Source organism: Salmo salar, unplaced genomic scaffold, assembly GCF_965601325.2.
Source record: "Salmo salar unplaced genomic scaffold, fSalSal1 ptg000648l, whole genome shotgun sequence".
Classification (NCBI taxonomy): domain Eukaryota; kingdom Metazoa; phylum Chordata; class Actinopteri; order Salmoniformes; family Salmonidae; genus Salmo; species Salmo salar.
The window spans coordinates 1,704-24,600 of NW_027675452.1; the positions used below are offsets into that span (position 1 = coordinate 1,704).

The window sequence follows — 22,897 nt, forward strand, 5'->3', positions numbered from 1 at the left end:
AGTTGACCACGTTGTCCAACAGGTTGATGTCTAGTTTCTGGCTGAAGTCCAGCAGCTGCTGCGCTGCATGGTCTGCTAACACTGTCATAACTGCTGGCATAGAGCTCTGCAAGGATGGACAGCAAGGAGGGGGGTTAGACTGTGTGTGTGTGTGTGTGAGTGTGAGTGTGTGAGAGAGAGAGAGAGAGAGAGAGAGAGAGAGAGAGAGAGAGAGAGAGAGAGAGAGAGAGTGAGTGTTATGACTGACAGAGGCAGGCAGAGAAAACATTCAACAGGCAAAGTCATGTGAATGAATGGAGCATTCCAACCAGCTAACCACCTCTCCTAACCCCCTCTCCCTGCTTCCCATCCCTGGTCAGTCACACTCACACACAGGATGCTGGTGGCTCCTTATATTGGTGAGGATGGCTCAAAGGAATAAATGTAATGATATGGAACTCATCAAACACCATGTGTTTGATACCGTTCCATTCCAGACATTAGTATGAGCTGTCTTCCTCACAGCAACCTCCTGTTACACACCCCTCCTCCTCCTCATCATCATCATCATCATCTCCACCAGTAAACAAGCATGACATGAGCTGGCACCTTGCTCACTTTTTCCAATTAGTTATATCTTGTCACACAAACTACTCAAAGCTATAAATAAGAAAATACACTGAAAAGCAAAACACAATGACAGCTAAGTTTAGATCAGGCATATACCGTTTCCATAAAGGAACATTCTGACAGTTGTATTTTGACAATTCATAAAAAGCTTTTTCTGATATCGTTTAATAAACAAACATGAAAGTTTGTCTGACATACTGAAAATATCACATTATCATGCCACCCCCAGAACACAATCGAACCACGTGCCACAGGACGTCACTTTGTTTACATCTGGTACCTGACAGGCCTGGTTATTTTGAAGTTCAAACACACCTTAATTTGACAGTTTAAACACTGATGAATGTAGAAGAATACTGAAATATGCTGCTTAATCGTCTTACATCCGATGCAATCAATCAGTTTATCTCGCTTAACACAACCACCAACTTCGGTTGATAGCTACCGTGTGACGGTGTAGATAACGTTAGGTGGTATTGGGTGCGTTCCAGGTCTATATAATGCCGCGTTCAAAACAACTGGGGACACGGAAAAATACAAAGTCAAATCATGACGTCTTTGATCTTCAGGTGGGGAAGTCGGAGCTCTAGAAAGAGGCCCGAGTTTGATTAACGTTCAAATCGTTTTTTTCCCCGACACTGAAGTCGGACATGGAAATGTACTAGTTCCCAGTTGATTTGAACGCGCCAATAAAACGTGGGGTAAACAGCCCACGTGACATTTATCCATTACCTGCAACACTTCGTAAGCAATAACAAGTTAGCGAAACTGGATACAGGTAGGCTAGTTTACAAGTTCGTTTCAACAAATTGGGGGAAAATTCAACAATCTCAATTCGATCAAAAATAGTAAATACACACAGCACCAGCAGCGCATTGCCCCTGGCTAAATTGTGATTCGGTAGCAAGCTATTGATAAGACTGTCGTTGATGTCAAGACAAAAGGAAGTCTCCTCCACCAGAGAAACCGTGTGGTCCTCCATAGCTAGCTAACTATCATCACCCTGACTACCAGACACTCGCCTCCCCAACCCTCCCACTGCAGGCTGGCCTCGGTTATTACCGAGCTACTTAACTACTGCAAGTAATACACGACTAACAAAATAGATCTTTTTTTTTTTTTTTTTTTAAATAACTTTGAAAAGTAGCTATGACCCTAATGCATCTTAATGTTTTTATGTCTTACTAAAATAATAAATAACTTGCAGTTCAAAACAGCGCACGAACACGGCGCATCACTGGTAAAGTTAGCACAATTAACGTTAGCAAACTAGCAACAAAATACATCCGTTCACACCTCGGTCGCTGTTTCTGAGGAATGAGTGGACGAATTTATATATTTTGTTGTCCCCCCGGTCCTCAGCATTGCCTGCTATCACCACCACACACCACTCACACCCAACCCTATGAGTTTCTCACACACCAGCATCCCTTGTAAAGTGCATCACACAGCAACGTTACCACTTACTTACCTAACTAGTAGTTACACTTTATTACTGATGCTCTCTGGATTTTACATTCCAAAAGTGAAATGAAAGTCTAAAATATAGATTTTTACCCCCAAGTAAAATGCTACTTTGCACCCCTGAGTTACCTACCAAAAGTCCAAGCCTCTGACTGAAAGAAGATTGTATTTTCCCCCCAGGGAAGCTAGCTACAAGGCTATATACAATATCGTTGTTGTTTAGTAAGAAATAGACTAGCTAACGTTACTGTTATCTCTGAAACGTTAGCTGGCTCCAATTCCACAATGTGTATTGATGGCTAGTTAATAAGGATCACAGATGTGGATTCCGCAACTATTATCACGGCACGCTCAGTAATATACTCCGATTCATTTTACGAAATAAAATAAACCTTGATTTACAATTTAATTCTTTACTATAATATTTTTTTGCAGCGGGGCGGTTTGAGAGATTGTATTCCTGCGCCTCTTCTCCTCGTTGAAGCAACTAACTCACATAACCGGTTGAAACCGGTTCAGACTGGGAGATTCCATCTCGGTTTAGTTTTCAGCCGATGGCGCCGCGGAAAGTTTGGACTAACGTCACGCCCACTTTACACTCCCATTGGTGGGGTTGTTTTTTACGGACATCGTTGCTTTAACTCTATTGGGTAACTCCATTGTCAATCAACTTAAATCCGTCCAAGCACCCACGCGACTGCTCCGCCGGTGGTCAGAAAAAGAGGGCGGACTCCGATCAAGCAGAATGGACTTTTCGATGCCTCTAACGTGAATGGCAAATAGTGCTTTCAATATTGTTTTGCCATTGTGTGCGCGTTTGTTACAATCTACAATCACTTTGCAACTTGAGAAGTGTCGCTAGTATTGCTCAATAGTCTTGACTTGATTGACGTTTAGAGAAATGTATTTTTCTAACACTGTATCCATTGCAAAATCATGTGTGACTTATCAGAACAGCATTTCATTTCGTTATCGACCCAGCTCACCATCACGCTGTTTTGTTGTGATCATGACATTGCAATTCACTAATCTGCTGTGCAACCTACACGAGATACAAAGAGGAAACGTGTTTACATTAGGTAGAGGAGATACAGTCCACAATACAATCGCCTGACTCGTGAGCCTGTTGCTGGTAATTTTCCACCAGCCACGAGTGGGAGTGGTTACAATGAATCCGCGCACTGCACAAGTTGACAAAAATGACATGGAAGGGAAATGTCCACGCTATGTGGTGTACCTCTTCAGTTCAGAACATGACGCTAGCATCAAAGACCATGTAACATTAGTCCAGATTGCAATTTAGGAGAGTTAAACAAATATGTAGTATCATTGCTGCTCTGTAAAGGATGCAAACATGACAGCGTTTTTTTTAACCCTCACTGTCACGTGACCCAGCGTGCCACTTGATGGAAAAATACTGGATTTAGTGTTGGCAAGCTGTACTAGTAAAGTCATCCGCTAACATAATTGAGAGCGAGGTTTCAGAAGGACGTACGTTCATTATTCTATAGGCTACCTTACCCAGCAACACAACACTGTTACCCTCAAATTCAATGTGCTCAGTGTGGTTTGAGCTATCATAGAGAGAGACATTAATAATAGATTTTCAATCATTACATGGCTATTACACATGTGCAATAATCAGTGTGTGGTTTTAATTTTCTATACTTTTGCATACAAACAAACATGGTCATCAAATAAGCAGACCATGCACAATGTCATTGCATGCTATTCTGCAAAAGTTTGATTGCCATTATACAATGCACACTACATGACCAAAAGTATGTGGACACCCCTTCAAATTAATGGATTTGTCTATTTCAGCTACACCCGTTGCTGACAGGTGTATAATATTGAGCACACCGCCATGCAATCTCCATAGACAAACATTGGCAGTAGAATGGCCCGTACTGCAGAGATCAGTGATATTCAACGTGGCACTGTCATAGGATGCCACCTTTACAACAAGTCAGTTCGTCAAATGTCTGCCCTGCTAGAGCTGCCCCAGTCAACTGTAAGTGCTGTTATTGTAAAGTGGAAACGTCTAGGAGCAACAACGGCTCAGCCCTAAGTGGTAGGCCAAACACAAGTTCTAAGGGACCACTGAATGCTGAAGGGCGTAGCACACAAATATTGCCTGTCCTCAGTTGCAACACTCACAGCTTGTGGAAAGGCTTCCCATAAGAGTGGAGGATGTTATAGCAGCAAAGGAGGGACCAACTCCATAGTAATGCCCATGATTTTGGAATGAGATGTTCGACGAGCAGGTGTCCAGTGGAAGTTCACATTTTCCTTTTTTTGTCAACTGTTAATTGACCTGTATTCTACAAAGCTATTTGGGTTGAAGCATATTAGTTAATTCACCCGTATTCTACAAAGCTGTTTGGGTTGAAGAATATTTGTCAATTCACCCATATTCAACAAAGCTTTTTGGGTTGAAGCATATTTTAACAATATGTGCTGGCTACACACAGAAAAAAATTATCTTCCTGTCTATTTGTGAACTTGATGCCTTCACTAGCCTACTACAGCCAAGCCTGAAAGATAACAGCAATTAAGAGTAAATCAGGTAAACCATATATATATATATATATATATATATATACACAAGCCAAGATAAGTCCTCAGCCATGCAGTTCATTCAGTAAATGTTTGAAAGAGTGTGTGTAGTCCCCTCTGGCTTAGATTTTCTCTCATCTTCCCCTTCTCTTGAAGTCAATGTCAAATTCCAAGAAATTCCACCTTGAAAGAAAAACAAACAGGGCTGTCGACTTTCCAGGAACTTGAGAAAAAAAGCGTTTGAGTAACCTCCCTCAGTGATCTCAGCTCCTTCAGGTTTAAATTTAACAGGTAGACAAACGGACGGCTCAAATGGCACCCTAGTCCCATATGGCTCTGGTCAAAAGTAGTGCATTATATAGGGCCCTGGTCAAAAGTAGTGCACTATGAAGGGAATAGGGTGCCATTTGGGATGCAGAGTGTGCACAGACTGTTGAATTAAGATTCTGAGTTTTAGGTCTGCCTCAAGAGAAAAGAGGTTTCTATTCTCAAAGGGATTCTAACCTGGTTAAATAAAGGCTATATAAGTTCAGTTTCTGTTGTTTACATTGCAAAGGGTTCAATGAATAGGTATGAGCAACAGATATGTCAGGTATTATTCAGTCACAACTTCTAAGACAATTGAAATTGATAGAAACATTGTTCTTTATTGATACAAAACCAACAGGTTTATCATTCGCTAGCCTTCATCAGGCCGCCTACAGAGAGAAGAAGACTGTTGTGTACATGGATTATCTTCATTAATCAATAAGGTGATCTCCAGATCCTACTAACGTGACAGGCTGCAGGCACAGTAACAAGCCTGCGCTTGAAATGACAGTTTGTCTGATTTTAATATAACATATTAATAGATTGGCAGACAAATCAGGCAGCATATGATTTACACCCGTGTGTAATATCTGGACTCTCTCTTACTCTCCTGGTTTTGTTTGAGGGTTGATTTACACCCGTGTGTAATATCTGGACTCTCTCTTACTCTCCTGGTTTTGTTTGAGGGTTGATTTACACCCGTGTGTAATATCTGGACTCTCTCTTACTCTCCTGGTTTTGTTTGAGGGTTGTTTTACACCCGTGTGTAATATCTGGAGTCTCTCTTACTCTCCTGGTTTTGTTTGAGGGTTGTTTTACACCCGTGTGTAATATCTGGAGTATCTCTTACTCTCCTGGTTTTGTTTGAGGGTTGATTTACACCCGTGTGTAATATCTGGAGTATCTCTTACTCTCCTGGTTTTGTTTGAGGGTTGATTTACACCCGTGTGTAATATCTGGACTCTCTCTTACTCTCCTGGTTTTGTTTGAGGGTTGATTTACACCCGTGTGTAATATCTGGAGTATCTCTTACTCTCCTGGTTTTGTTTGAGGGTTGTTTTACACCCGTGTGTAATATCTGGACTCTCTCTTACTCTCCTGGTTTTGTTTGAGGGTTGATTTACACCCGTGTGTAATATCTGGAGTCTCTCTTACTCTCCTGGTTTTGTTTAAGGGTTGATTTACACCCGTGTGTAATATCTGGAGTCTCTCTTACTCTTCTGGCTTTGTTTGAGGGTTGTTTCGTTTACATAGAGGGATATACCTCTATTCTTCTTTTAAAAAGGGATATAGCCACCTCTAAACTTATAAGTGCACTATTTTGACTGAGTAATGTTTACAAATATTGACTGACCAATGAACTGTGCAACTGTCACTGGACTTTTAAAAGTCCCTCCATACGGTCACCTTTCACTCCATTCTTCAGCTTGCATCATATCATATTATAGAGATATATTCTACATTTTCTATTCTATGTTTCTATAGCATGCATCATTTAACTATCCTGTCATGGCTTGTCCCAATAAAACTATTCAAATGAATCTGTCAAGAAAAAAAGTCACTTTTTGACTGCAGAGAGAGAGAGCGGTATCATTTGAAAATGAAAAAGAGTTGGGCTGCCTGTGATTTGTGCCCCTCCCTTCCTCCTTTCCCCTGTCAACAGCTCTCACTCTCTCTCGCACAGGAATTCATTGTTACACATGTGCGAGAATTGGAAGTGAGCAACCAAACCTGCTCACTCAGGATTAGACTGGTCAAATCTTGTTCTGTCTGGTTGTGATCGGGGCCAGGTCATTTACATACATTATTCATTACATCATAATAGGGTTCTGACCCTGGTGTTCTAGGAGTTCCTCCACAACAAACCTGTTGTTGCTCTTATGTTCGTACAGCCAGTGCAGTGTTATTGGATATAATACAGACTAGTGGAGATATTGGAACTCTGGCACGGTTTGGGAGGGCATGTAGAATGATACTAGCCTGCAAAGCAGAGGGGGATAAGGTCTGTGTTGTGAGACACTTGTCAGGTTGTTATTGTGGTGTTGGTTTCAAACCAGTGTATATGGAAGTTGTTTGTGATAAATTACGTGGTAGTAGATGTGTTAGGTGTCCTCAATTGTTGAAAATTGTAGAAAATAATTTGAGTTATTTAATAGTAGCATGGTATTAGTACACACTGTTTCCATCTTGTAATGTTTTGAGGAAAATACTATCATACAGTGTGTAGTAGTGGTGTGTATACACACGCCTCTCACGCAGTAAACTATAAACAGTGTGTAGTAGTTGTGTATACACACACCTCTCACTCAGTAAACTATAAACAGCGCCACCTTGTGTCTTCAGAAGTGAACTGGTGAGTGCTGTGCAAACTAAAGCCTACAGTGCCTACTAGTGGTTGAAACAAAAACCTTCCGTGCAAGAGCTACTCTGAAGGATAGGAGATAGGAAATGAGGACTGACTGATTTAATTCATTAGATCATTCCATTGTGGTGGAAAGCAGGCTATTCGTTTTGCACTATTGAGAGACGGACACAACACTTCCTTTCCTATTTCTACTTTTTATTTTCCATTTACAAAGACAACAACAGCACAGTGACAACAAACATCCAAACATGACAAACAATAGAAGGGGATATTTTATTTATTTAAGCTTTATTTAACTAGGCATGTCAGTTAAGAACAAATTCTTATTTACAATGACGGCCTACACCGGCCAAACCCAGACAATGCTGGCTATGCTTTACGGATTACACATGTTCCTCTAGTGTCCCAGAGGCCCTCTAGGCCAAGGGGGGGGTTGTGTTCTGGCCATGGTCACTCACATGGAGGTAGTGATGGTTCTGGCCATGGTCACTCACATGGAGGTAGTGATGGTTCTGGCCATGGTCACTCACATGGAGGTAGTGATGGTTCTGGCCATGGTCACTCACATGGAGGTAGTGATGGTTCTGGCCATGGTCACTCACATGGAGGTAGTGATGGTTCTGGCCATGGTCACTCACATGGAGGTAGTGATGGTTCTGGCCATGGTCACTCACATGGAGGTAGTGATGGTTCTGGCCATGGTCACTCACATGGAGGTAGTGATGGTTCTGGCCATGGTCACTCACATGGAGGTAGTGATGGTTCTGGCCATGGTCACTCACATGGAGGTAGTGATGGTTCTGGCCATGGTCACTCACATGGAGGTAGTGATGGTTCTGGCCATGGTCACTCACATGGAGGTAGTGATGGTTCTGGCCATGGTCACTCACATGGAGGTAGTGATGGTTCTGGCCATGGTCACTCACATGGAGGTAGTGATGGTTCTGGCCATGGTCACTCACATGGAGGTAGTGATGGTTCTGGCCATGGTCACTCACATGGAGGTAGTGATGGTTCTGGCCATGGTCACTCACATGGAGGTAGTGATGGTTCTGGCCATGGTCACTCACATGGAGGTAGTGATGGTTCTGGCCATGGTCACTCACATGGAGGTAGTGATGGGGGGGTTGTGTTCTGGCCATGGTCACTCACATGGAGGTAGTGATGGGAGTAGATGGGAGGCCGTGTCATGGGTTAAACATCTCCCTGCTGGTGGGTCTGTGGAGTAGATGGGAGGCCGTGTCATGGGTTAAACATCTCCCTGCTGGTGGGTCTGTGGAGTAGATGGGAGGCCGTGTCATGGGTTAAACATCTCCCTGCTGGTGGGTCTGTGGAGTAGATGGGAGGCCGTGTCATGGGTTAAACATCTCCCTGCTGGTGGGTCTGTGGAGTAGATGGGAGGCCGTGTCATGGGTTAAACATCTCCCTGCTGGTGGGTCTGTGGAGTAGATGGGAGGCCGTGTCATGGGTTAAACATCTCTCCGCTGGTGGGTCCAACAAAGCGAAACTAATTTAGGGAGTACAGTACTTAGGCCTCTTCGCCATGGTTACTGCTCCCCCCGAGAAACTGAACAGTTTAACAGCCAGGCAGTGTCACTACAGACGTATATATAGGTGGCTACAGACAGAGCCTGTGGTCTGTAGTCAGACTCACCATGTCATGGAGAGAAACGATGGCACTCGGGGAAAGTGTAGGTGGGATTTGGGCTGGGGAACAACTAAAACTTGTCAAATGCCTCAGTGTGGTTTACAGTTGGATGGGATGAAAAAAATGTTATTCTGACACACTGGACATCTGGTAAGTGAAGTACCTACCAGGGTTGGAGTCAATACCATTTCAATTCCAATTCTCTTCAATGCTTTTCAATGAGGAACATTTGGAATTAGAATTGGAACAACCCTGGTAGATACAGGTAGATGATGGGAATAGCTTGTTCCATCAGCCTGGTGGGAGGACATTATATACAGAATACACATTACTTATGCATAATGTGTTCTAAATCACATTACATATGCATAACGTGTTCTAAATCACATTACATATGCATAATGTGTTCTAAATGAATTACACTGTATGTGTGCAGACAGCCTCAGGATGGTGATGATACTGTATAGTGTATTACAAGTGAATGGAAACATTGAATATTTGATGAATAAACATTGCATTTGTGTCTCTGATTGTGCCCACTTGTGGTCCAAGTGCTCGTTAAGTTAGTGTGAGAGAGTGCCATTGTGACAACACTGTATAAAATGTTTTTTATGCCAATAGCTTCAGCTCTGATCACCATATCCCTAAGTTACAGACATTTCCTTCTTTATTTCACTTAGTAACACATTCCTAGACAGTGGGGTACTTGGACGGAGGACAGAGGTGGTTACGTGTCACAACACATTCTACATTCAACAATCTCACTCCCCTCTGATGTTTTGAGGATTCACCCTTACGCTACTCTCACCAGAACACATGTTCATGTTCATTAGGTCACACCGTAGGAAAACGTTTAACGAAAAACAGTTTCCTATTGGACAAGTTCAGATAGTAACGCCCCTCTACTTTGTTTCAGGCCATTTCTTCTGTTTTGTGCCGAACACCCGCCAGCAACACAAGTCCAGTATTTATTAACACCTTGTGACTGTTGCTCACCCAGCTCCAGAACCAGACTTGTTTGCCCCCCATCCTTTCCTGTCCGTACCCCCTGAAGGACAGCCCGAGGCGGGCAGGGAATGGTGGAGGGGAGCACCAGGCCTTCCTAACCCACCTGGAGAAACCCTGGCTGGGGAACACGGGCCCCCGCACCCCCCAAGGAACCAGGCCTTCCATGGAGGACCAGAGGAGCTCTGGACAGGAGGCTGATCTCGAGTCACTCCACGTTGCCAGCAGCTTGGTGGGAATTCTGTTCCGGGAGAATGGAGGGATCCCAAGGGAGAGGAGCACGGTAAGGGAGAAGGAGAATGATGAGGCAGCATGAGTAGAAGGAGGAGGCTGAGGGAGAAGAAAGAGGGGAGGCTGAGGGAGAAGAAAGAGGGGAGGCTGAGGGAGAAGAAAGAGGGGAGGCTGAGGGAGAAGAAGAACGAGCAGCAGAAGAAGGTTGCTTTGGGAGTAGTCCCAATTAGACAGGCTGGAGCTGGAGGCATCACGAAGAGGGCTGTGGGCCAGGGAGAGGACCCTGAGGCAGCGACTGGAGACAGAGGGTCCGGGCGGCCCGGGGGATCCAGGAACGCAGGGCCCTTCGGGAGCAGACCAGAGAAATCCAACACATCCACGTCCTGCATGAGCAAAGGGTAAGGCAAAAGGGTGGAGGAATGAAGAAACCTAACCAACGTTCCCCTCTTTCCTGCGTAAAACCTAACCAACGTTCCTCTCCCTCCCTTTCCTGCGTAAAACCTAACCAACGTTCCTCTCCCTCCCTTTCCTGCGTAAAACCTAACCAACGTTCCTCTCCCTCTCGTTCCTGCGTAAAACCTAACCAACGTTCATCCTCTTGTCCCTGTGTAAAACCCAACCCTTGTTCCTCTCTCTTTCTCTCTCTTTCCTGTGTAAAATCAAACCAACGTTCCTCTCCCCCTCTTTCCTGCGTAAAATCAAACCAACGTTCCCCTCTCTTTCCTGCGTAAAACCTAACCAACGTTCCCCTCTCTTTCCTGCGTAAAACCTAACCAACGTTCCCCTCTCTTTCCTGCGTAAAACCTAACCAACGTTCCCCTCTCTTTCCTGCGTAAAACCTAACCAACGTTCCCCTCTCTTTCCTGCGTAAAACCTAACCAACGTTCCCCTCTCTTTCCTGCGTAAAACCTAACCAACGTTCCCCTCTCTTTCCTGCGTAAAACCTAACCAACGTTCCCCTCTCTCCTGCGTAAAACCTAACCAACGTTCCCCTCTCTTTCCTGCGTAAAACCTAACCAACGTTCCCCTCTCTTTCCTGCGTAAAACCTAACCAACGTTCCCCTCTCTTTCCTGCGTAAAACCTAACCAACGTTCCCCTCTCTTTCCTGCGTAAAACCTAACCAACGTTCCCCTCTCTTTCCTGCGTAAAACCTAACCAACGTTCCCCTCTCTTTCCTGCGTAAAACCTAACCAACGTTCCCCTCTCTTTCCTGCGTAAAACCTAACCAACGTTCCCCTCTCTTTCCTACGTAAAACCTAACCAACGTTCCCCTCTCTTTCCTGCGTAAAACCTAACCAACGTTCCCCTCTCTTTCCTGCGTAAAACCTAACCAACGTTCCCCTCTCTTTCCTGCGTAAAACCTAACCAACGTTCCCCTCTCTTTCCTGCGTAAAACCTAACCAACGTTCCCCTCTCTTTCCTGCGTAAAACCTAACCAACGTTCCCCTCTCTTTCCTGCGTAAAACCTAACCAACGTTCCCCTCTCTTTCCTGCGTAAAACCTAACCAACGTTCCCCTCTCTTTCCTGCGTAAAACCTAACCAACGTTCCCCTCTCTTTCCTGCGTAAAACCTAACCAACGTTCCTCTCTTTCCTGCGTAAAACCTAACCAACGTTCCTCTCTTTCCTGCGTAAAACCTAACCAACGTTCCTCTCTTTCCTGCGTAAAACCTAACCAACGTTCCCCTCTCTTTCCTGCGTAAAACCTAACCAACGTTCCCCTCTCTTTCCTGCGTAAAACCTAACCAACGTTCCCCTCTCTTTCCTGCGTAAAACCTAACCAACGTTCCCCTCTCTTTCCTGCGTAAAACCTAACCAACGTTCCCCTCTCTTTCCTGCGTAAAACCTAACCAACGTTCCCCTCTCTTTCCTGCGTAAAACCTAACCAACGTTCCTCTCTTTCCTGCGTAAAACCTAACCAACGTTCCTCTCTTTCCTGCGTAAAACCTAACCAACGTTCCTCTCTTTCCTGCGTAAAACCTAACCAACGTTCCTCTCTTTCCTGCGTAAAACCTAACCAACGTTCCTCTCTTTCCTGCGTAAAACCTAACCAACGTTCCTCTCTTTCCTGCGTAAAACCTAACCAACGTTCCTCTCTTTCCTGCGTAAAACCTAACCAACGTTCCTCTCTTTCCTGCGTAAAACCTAACCAACGTTCCTCTCTTTCCTGCGTAAAACCTAACCAACGTTCCGCTCTTTCCTGCGTAAAACCTAACCAACGTTCCGCTCTTTCCTGCGTAAAACTTAACCAACGTTCCTCTCTTTCCTGTGTAAAACCTATCCATCGTTCCTCCCTCCCCCTGGCGTAGGAGAGCCTGCTGAAGGTGAGAGTGGAACACCAGTGTTTCAGGGAGTGTAGCTCTCAGAGGGGCCCTGCTACGGCAGGACATGGTACTGTCCTCCACACAGAGGGTCCCTGCTACGGCAGGACATGGTACAGTCCTCCACACAGAGGGGCCCTGCTACGGCAGGACATGGTACAGTCCTCCACACAGAGGGGCCCTGCTACGGCAGGACATGGTACAGTCCTCCACACAGAGGGGCCCTGCTACGGCAGGACATGGTACAGTCCTCCACACAGAGGGGCCCTGCTACGGCAGGACATGGTACAGTCCTCCACACAGAGGGGCCCTGCTACGGCAGGACATAGTACAGTCCTCCACACAGAGGGGCCCTGCTACGGCAGGACATGGTACAGGCATGGTATACCACAGGTTTGACAAAACATATTTAACCAGTTTATTATAGCAATAAGGCACCTCAGGGGTTTGTGGTATATGGCCAATATACCACGGCTAAGGGCTGTATCCAGGGCTTATTGCTTAAATAACCCACAGCGTTAGATATATGCTCAGATGATTTTCACAGGCTACTTTTCTGATTACCAGTTTAGTTTGCTAATAATAACTGTTCCCACGGCCAGATCTCCACGTTACGACGCTTGTTTACAGAAGTCAGACGTGACCACCTGTGCTAATTAGCTAACGTGATTTTCCTTAAAAAAATTTTTTTTTGAAAGATATTTTTACAATAAGGAGGTATAAATAACTAATGATGATAATGCCCTTTGTGTAAGAGCTGTTTGAAAATAAATCCTGGAATTTCAGCCTGTTTTGGTGGGATGGACTTTTGGTCCACATCATGACATCACAATCTGATCTGATTTATTCTGACCAATGACCAGTCATTCTTCATTTGCAGATGTATCCTCCTACTTTGAAGGGGTATGTGGGTAGGCTCTAGAGCAGGACTGACTAAACTGGGGCCTGCGGGCCAAATCTGGCCCACGATAATGTTTCGTTTGACCCGACAAAAGGTTACAGATTTCTATCAGTTGGGCTCTCAACTTACTGGTTTTTCCCACCCCATGGCAAAATTGTATAATTGTTCTCTTCAACCCATGGCACAATATGCAGAATTGCAGGAAATGTACTTTAAAAATGTATTTGTTTCTCTCTACCAAATCTCGCTTAAGCTGCGTGTACATGGTACAAGGTAGACGGCAAACCGGATGTCATTGTTTGACCGTAAATGCTATGCCACTATGCCGACTGGTACGACGGTTTTTGTGTCTCTCGTCTAAACGCAGCATTAGGGTCCCCCAAAGTCTAGGTAATATGGTAACGATAACGTGTTGTTAGGTGTCAAGTTACGGCCACTAATTCTATGATTACTTAAAAAAAGATATTGCTTCAAGACCATAAAAAGCTATTGTTTACATATTATATTTCTAAATAGATCATATCTATTTGCTCCGCCCATGGCCCACCACTCAGATAACATTTCACCAACCCGGCTCTAGTCTAGACGAGCCTGTCCACCAATCAGGGCTTGTGTATGTAAATATATTTACATTTGTATCACCACAACCAGACTGAGCATTTCAATGGCAAAAGGAGGCTCAGGGAAATAAATTATGAAAAAAAGATATGGTGTTATTTTACTGAAATAAAAACAGTGATTTAGTAATCATACAGTGATGATTTAAATATTTTTTTAAATACTGCATGGGGCTTTAAGTAGCAATGTGACATGATCTCTGGTATTAAGTCTGATATTGGTATCTCTATAACATATTAGAGAAAGGACTGCATCCTGCCCCATTCAATCCATAAAAGTGGAAATGTACAACAAAGCAGAATACCAATAAAGATTTCACAATGATAATCATTCAATAGTAACATTAATACAGCCTTACATTTGCTTAGTCAGTGAGCTGAGGAGAAAAAAAAGGAGAATACAGTAGTTTGATCTGAAAATAGATTTTGTCATGAAACATGTCCTTAGGGGTATCAGGTAGCCTCGCGTTAGAGAGACATGCCTGGAATCAAAATGTCGCTGGTCTCAATTAGGTCCACTATTGCTCTAAATGATCAACACAGCTGTTCACACAAAGGTTCATTTTGGAGAAATGTGAATACAGCACTAATTTCACTTTTAATAAAAATAAAGTAAGGATGTCACCGTGTTCTCTCTATCACCCCCTATCTTCGATAAACACACATTAAAACTGCCTTCTAAAATTTTGTCGTCCCGTCTCAAGACTTACGTACCCAAATTGGTCCACATGGACCAAAGCGGGTTTGTTAAAAAAATACATATATTTATCATCTGATTAGATCCGTCGACTATTCCATATCTTAGATGCTTCATCAGAATGAACAGGTCCTTGGCCTGTATTATCTCTCCATGCAGAAAAAGCTTTTGATAGACTAGAATGGTAATATCTCTGGTCTGTCTTGAAAAATGTCTCTAATTTTAATAATATGCCAATCCCTCAGTCATAGTTATAACAGGCAATATCTGGTCTGTTCAAAATCACTAGAAGCAGCAGACAAGGTGATCCATTTCTCCTTTGTTATTTTATTATGCATGGAACCCCTGGCCCAGGCAATTCAAAGGAAAAACACCAATACGCAGAGGGTATTGTACTATATCTAGACAATGTATCTCTATTGCTCCCAAATGCATTGAAGATCATAGATAGATTCATTTTGTAATTTGAGATTAAACTGAATTTATCCAAATCAGCCCTACTGCCTCTCAAGATCCCCATGGAGGACTCCAATTCTACTTACAGTTATAGATCTGTCACGCTCATTGAAAGCAAAGTCTAGGAAGCGGTAGATCTGTTCTATGTGCACTATTTCTATGCTTCCCGTTCTTAAGTTTTGTTTTTGCGTATTTTACTTTCAAATTTTGTACACCAGCTTCAAAACAGCTGAAAATACAATATTTTTGGTTATGGAAAATATATTTCACAGCGGTTTAGATGGTACAATGATCCTGTAGTCTACACTAGACTTGCTTGTGATGTCAAACTGAAATTAGGTTTACTATTAGAATTTTACCAACCAGGAAATGTCAGAGTTAATTTCTTCTTCAATGTTTTTAGTGGCAGCCCACAGGTACAATGTGTGAACTAATGACTATAAAATATATGAACAGAATATGAATTTAAATATTGTACCTGCAACCCCCCACCACACACAAAGTCGCTGGTTCGAATCCCTGGCTGGTTCGAAGTCTGACTGGGAAACACAATGGCTAAGGTGTTGCGTTGACAGTCTCTGGACCTGATTTGAAGTCTCCGTCAGGGCCGCGGTCTCCCAAGTTCGCTGCAGTACTCTGTCGCCGTTTGATTCTTTTTACATAGAGCTTAATGCCCGACCAGTTTCTGCTTTTGAGCGCCACAGGTTCTGACTGGAGGCATTTGAGGCAGTCCCTCTTTCCAGGAACTCGGCTACTCTTTATGAACGGCATCATGTGTTTCTCTACTGCTGCTACCTCATCAATGATCCACTTTAATCTCACAGTGTTTCTTCGGGTTGATTGGGCGCCTGTGCGCCGGGTCGGCTGGGCGCCGGGTTGGCTGGGTACCTGTTGAGAAAAGGTTGCTTAAAAGATTGCAAAAACGGCAGCAAAGAATGGAAAATAATTTCACAATGCAAATCACATCGCTTCTTTTACACTACTGTAACATCTTTAGATTTCACTTTTTGGCTCAACAGGAGTTGACGATTTTGCAGCTGAAACAACCAGAGAAAGACAGAAAAAAATGAATAGGTTAAATAAACATGACCATTTCCAGGCAAATTACCTGTATAAAAAATCCAATATTATTAGGTATATACAAGGTATAACAAACCATCCACTTGGAGAGCTAGCCTGACCTACAAGGTATAACAAACCATCCACTTGGAGAGCTAGCCTGACCTACAAGGTGTAACAAACCATCCACTTGGAGAGCTAGCCTGACCTACAAGGTGTAACAAACCATCCACTTGGAGAGCTAGCCTGACCTACAAGGTGTAACAAACCATCCACTTGGAGAGCTAGCCTGACCTACAAGGTATAACAAACCATCCACTTGGAGAGCTAGCCTGACCTACAAGGTATAACAAACCATCCACTTGGAGAGCTAGCCTGACCTACAAGGTGTAACAAACCATCCACTTGGAGAGCTAGCCTGACCTACAAGGTGTGACATTTGACTTACATTTAGTTTTGGGTTCACCGAGAGTGGACAGTGCTCCAGCCAAAACAACCTCATTCCACTTGAAACTTTTGAATTTGCCAGCAGACTCCGCGACTTTGTGTCGTCCTGACTTCAGTGCACAGGATTCCACAGCGCTGCCAATGTTCATTAAGTTGTATCCCATTTGAACAGCCAGCGTCGGACGGTCGTACGTTTTGTTCTCGTTGTAGCCAGCAACAGCTCTCACTGCCGTGATGACGTGAGGTAAATTACTAGGTATGACCAAGTCCTCAAAGCACATCAGAGGTGTACACGTCCTGGCCGTGATGAGGAGTCTTGCCACCTCTCTCATTCTTCGTTGAATGTATTTATTTCTTCTGTCATCTGGCTGTAGTTTGTTGTACAGCTCTTCTCCCATGAGGAGGATACATTTGTCATTTCTTACCACAAATGAAACTTGGCCGGAGTTCATACCACAAACTATCTTCCAAAGACCTGTGCTGACGTAATCGGGTTGAGGACACAACTTAAACGGCATTGCTGACTGAATCCTCATCTTTTGTCCAGGTTTTGGTTCTTCAGCATTGGGGTTCAGAGGGCAGTATCTGACATGCTTCCATAGTGACTTTTGAATGTACAGACCTTGACAGTGCATGCAGTGGGTGTAATCTGGAGTGGATCCTGGCACTTTGGGATGGGAACAGGAGGCCATCTCTCCACTCCCACGTCTTGCTACCGCAACACTATGCACCCTCTGACATATCCTCTTAGCTGGATTATGAGACCCAGAGTCTGTTTGGATGTTCATGTCTTTGTTGCCGTCTGAAGGGCTGATCTCAGTCCCCGGGTTGTTTTCATCACATAAGTTAGACAAATCAGATGGTTCATTCAGCACACCACTAGAATGGCATGTTCTCTTTGCTGGTTTACGTGCCTCAGAGTCTTCTTTAGTGCAGGAGCTACTGTCTGAAGAGTTGCTGTCTGTAACTGAGATGTTTTCGTCACTCCAGTTACAGAAATTAGATGCTTTATTTGATTCCACATTACTAGAATCCTAAGGGGGAAACAAAAAGGAAAGATTAATGTAATATGAAAACTCACGGACAGCAGAGATCCCATTTTGGAACGTAGATATGTTCGTAGAGTTATCATGTTAAACAATGTACAGTGCATTCGGAAAGAGGGTGGCAGGGTAGCCTAGTGGTTAGAGCGTTGGGCTAGTAATCGAAAGTTCAAATCCCCGCGCTGACAAGGTACAAATCTGTCGTTCTGGCAGTTAACCCACTATTCCTAGGCCGTTATTGAAAATAAGAATTTGTTCTTAACTGACTTGCCTAGTTAAAAAAAAAGGTTAAAAAAAAAATCTATAAATAAATTCTGACCCCTTGAATTTTCCCCCTTTTTTTAACATTACAGCCTTATTCTAAAATTTGTAAAATACTTTTTCCCCCTCATCAATCTACACACAATACCCCATAATGACAAAGCAAAAACAGGTTTAGAAATTTTAGCAAATGTATAAAAAAAAAGAAACATACCTTATTTACATAAGTATTCAGACCCTTTGCTATGAGACTCGAAATTGTCAGAGCAAAAACCAAGCCATGAGGTCGAAGGAATTGTCCGTAGAGCTCAGAGACAGGATTGCGTTGAGGCAGAGATCTGGGGAATGGTACCAAAACATTTCTGCAGCATTGAAGGTTCCCAAGAACACAGTGGCCTCCATCATTCTTAAATGGAAGAAGTTTGGAACCACTAAGACTCTTCCTAGAGCTGTCCGCCCGGCCAAACTGAGCAATCGGGGGAGAAGGGCCTTGGTCAGGGAGGTGACAAAGAACCCGATGGTCACTCTGACAGAGCTCCTCTGTGGAGATGGGAGAACCTTCCAGAAGGACAACCATCTCTACAGCACTCCACCAATCAGGTCTTTATGGTAGAGTGGCCAGACAGAAGCCACTCCTCAGTAAAAAGCACATGACAGCCACTTGGAGTTTGCCAAAAGACACCTAGACTCTCAGACCATGAGAAACAACATTTTCTGGTCTGATGAAACCAAGATTGAACTCTTTAGCCTGAATGCCAAGCGTCACATCTGGAGGAAACCTGGCACCATCCCTACGGTGACGCATGGTGGTGGCAGGGACTGGAAGACTAGTCAAGATTGAAGGAAAGATGAACAGAGCAAAGTACAGAGAGATCCTTGATGAAAACTTGGTCCAGAGCACTCAGGACCTCAGACTGGGACGAAGGTTCACCTTCCAACAGGACAACAACGCAGGAGTGGCTTCGGGACAAGTCTCTGAATGTCCTTGAGTTGCCCAGCCAGAGCCCGGAATTGAACATCTCAGGACAGACCTGAAAATAGCTGTACAGCGACGCTACCCATCCAATGCGACAGAGCTTGAGAGGATCTGCAGAGAAGAATGGGAGAAACTCCCCAAATACAGGTGTGCCAAGCTTGTAGCATCATCCCCAAGAAGACTCGAGGTTGTAAACGCTGCCAAAGGTGCTTCAACAAAGTACTGCGTAAAAGGACTGAATACTTGTGTATATGTGAATGTGCAAATTTATAAAAACCTGCTTTTGCTTTGTCATTATGGGGTATTGTGTATTGATTGATGAGGGGGGAAAAAACTATTTAATCCATTTTAGAATAAGGCTGTAACGTAACAAAATGTGGAAAAAGGGGTATGAATTCTTTACCAATGCACTGTACGTGGGCCATTCCGTGGGAATGAGACTCAGATTTTTCACATTAAAATGTACACTACATGACCAGAAGTATGTGGACACCTGCTCGTCAAACATCTCATTCCAAAATCCTGAGCATTAATATGGAGTTGGTCCCCCCCTTTTCTGCTATAACAGCCTCCACTCTTCTGGGAAGGCTTTCCACTAGATGTTGGAACATTGCCCGCAGGGACTTGCTTCCATTCAGCCACAAGAGCATGAGTGAGGTCGGGCACTGATATTGGGAGATTAGGCCTGGCTTGCAGTCGGCATTCCATTTCATCCAAAAGGTGTTTGATGGGGTTGAGGTCAGGGCTCTGTGCAGGCCAGTCAAGTTCTTCCACGCCAATCTCGACAAACCATTTCTGTATGGACTTCGCTTTGTGCACGGGGGTATTGTCATGTTGAAACAGGAAAGGGCCTTTCCCAAACTGTTTCCACAAAGTTGGAAGCACAGAATCGTCTAGAATGTCAATGTATGCTGTAGCATTAAGATTTCCCTTCTCTGGAACTAAGGGGCCTAGCCTGAACCATGAAAAACAGCCCCAGACCATTATTCTTCCTTCAGCAAACTTTACAGTTGGCACTATGCATTCGGACAGGTAGCGTTCTCCGGTCATCCGTCAAACCCAGATTTGTCCATCGGACTTCCAGATGGTGAGGCGTGATTCATCACTCCAGAGAACGTGTTTCCACTGCTCCAGAGTCCAATGGTGGCGAACTTTACACCACATGGTGATCTTAGGCTTGTGTGCAGCTGCTCGGCCGTGGAGACTCATTTAAATGAAGCTCCGACGAACAGTTAATTGTGCTGACGTTGCTTCCAGAGGCAGTTTGGAACTTGGTAGTGAGTGTTGCAACCGAGGACAGATGATTTTTAAGCTCTACGCGCTTCAGCACTTGGCGGTCCTGCTCTGTGAACTTGTGTGGCCTACCACTTCGCGGCTGAGCCGTTGTTACTCCTTGACGTTTCCACTTCACAATAACAGCACTTACAGTTGACCGGGCAGCTGTAGCAGGGCACAAATTTGACCAACTGACTTGTTGTAAATGTGGCATCCTATGACGGCGCCACGTTGAAAGTCACTAAGCTCTTCAGTAAGGCCATTCTACTGCCAATGTTTGTCTATGGAGATTGCATGGCAGTGTGCTCGATTTTACACACCTGTCAGCAACGGGTTTAGCTGAAATAGCCGAAGCCACTAATTTAAAGGGGTGTCCACATACTTTGTATATATAGTGCATGTCAAACAAAAAACAATGATTGCAAGGTTAAACAAACCATACAACTACTGTATGCACAAGGACAACCTTGAACAATTTCCACAGAATGTTTTACAAAAACACATTTACTGGAAGACCAGTACAGATAAAACGTTTGGTAACAGAATGACGGTTTGTGCCGTTGGTGCCGTCATTCTGATACCAGAATTTGCATCTACAAAAGTAGTCCTTGTGCATAGAGTTGTATGGTTTGTTTCACTTTGCAATCATTGATTTTTGTTTGACATACATTTAATGACTTTCTCCAACTTGACAGTATTTAGAAGTGTGCTGTTTTGGGTTCACCCAAGGAGTACTATAGACACACATTCTATTTGGTTGAGATTTTGCTTGGGATTTTGCTTGCAAATGTAATGTCCATAACGCTGGAATTGTCCATATACTTTATATTTAAAATGTACTTTAAAATGTATATATTCATGTTCATATTTTTTTTTTTGTATTCATTTTCTGTAAGGAAATTGCTTTCAAAATCTCATGTAATCACTTGGCTGTTTTCTCTACAATTAAATGCTGCCTTTTTGTGCTGTTCTACATGTTTACTAATACATTAAATTAAATATAATCTTACTTGTTCTGAAGAAGTGCTGGGACTCTGATGAACTTTACCATTTTCACTCTGAGCTGCAGAACATTCTGGATTTACTGCAGAGAGGAGCTGAGAGTCCCTGGTTGGTTCTGATACTCTGTAGTCCTCTCCATCAGGTTCTGTTTTGATCTGTTCAGTTGTGTTGGTGGGTTGAGAGTCTCTCTCTCTGTTCTCCAAGGTTTGGTCAAGATGTGAGGGCAGAGATGGGTCCTGTTCATAGTCACTTTTCACACAGGCAGGGATCAAGAGGTCTTTGGTATCAGGTTCCAGCCCTTGAGGCTGCTCTTCCTCTTGACTGGTCCTGAGGTCCTCCTGTTCCCCTTTAATCTGTGTGGGCTCTGGGTCCTCCTGCCCCAGACTGGGGCTACTCTCCTCCTCACAGTGCTGCTGCTCAGTGGGAACGGCCTCTTCGGAGACCGGAAGAGAGAGCTGCTGGGAGTCTGGAGGGAAGAAAAGGAAAACAAATCAAATCAGAGTTTATTCACGTACAGCAGGATACAGCAGGTGTAAACAGTACCGCGAAACGCCTGACTGCAAGCTCTTCCTTAACAATGCAGTTCAGAGGCTGGTGTGAGGTGCTATAGGAGCAATCAACGGAACTGAGTCCAACGTGGATTCTATATGATTAATACTGTTCCATTTATTCCATTCCAGCCATTACAATAAGCCCATCCTCCTAAAACTCCTCCCACCAGCCTCCTCTGATGCAGTTATACTGGTCATATAAAATGTAATACACGAGAATAAAAAAAAAGAAATGGGGGTGATAGGTTGAAGATACTGTATCCCTGGAAAAAGGATGTTTCTATCACCCTGCTGAGGCACATGACACACACACACACACACACACACACACACACACACACACACACACACACACACACACGATGCTTGTTGTTCCCTCTGGCTAGTGATCTGTGTGATCTTCAGACCTGGGTTGAAATACTATGTGAAATAATTTCCATACTGAGTTAAACAGATGAGACTGAGTGGAGAGTTAGTACAGAACCCAGACTCACTGTGGCTAGAATAGAGATACTGTCAGGTCAATAAAAGGCTTTTAGATTTTAAAGATGTATACAGTCCTATAGACTCTCACAGCAGGGTTCACTCACATTGAACCCTAACCATTCCAATGTATTTAATAGAATAAAAAAACACCAAAATAAAAAAAACTATATTTATGGAAGTGGTGATTTTGCAAGGTTACTACAGGAAACATGCTTGTTTGGGTCCCCCGGGTGTGGAGACAGACGGGTTAATATACTGCAGTCTAACTGTGTGTGTGAATGACTAAATGAGAATAATTATTTTCCCACAGTAACTATTATTACAAACCTGCTCGATGTAACTTGATTTCCGGGTGGAAAACCAAATCCAACAGCCTCTGTAGACGTTTGTTCTCCTCCTTCGAACGGGAGATTTCTACCTGGTACTCGACTATCTTTTTTTTCAAAGACAGACGATATCTCCACAGCAGCCGCTATTAATCGCTGCGTAAGAAACGTATTCAACTCCATCTGTAATTTGGGAATTTTAGGGTCTGTAGAGCCACATGTCAACGAGGAAAATAAACCAACGATCTAGCTATTCACTTCCTGTTTTAGTTCTTCTTCGTCTTCTTCT

The 22,897-nt window shown here is 43.7% G+C and overlaps 1 long non-coding RNA gene across 1 annotated transcript; it reads right to left on the reverse strand.

Annotated features, from left to right (window-relative positions):
- Positions 1-15,033: 15,033 nt before the first annotated feature.
- On the reverse strand, positions 15,034-22,897 carry LOC106577334 (uncharacterized). The gene is made up of 4 exons (XR_014391564.1): positions 22,610-22,897; positions 21,254-21,711; positions 16,690-17,722; positions 15,034-16,070 (listed from the first exon to the last, which is right to left on the reverse strand). It is a non-coding gene; the product is annotated as an uncharacterized LOC106577334 (long non-coding RNA).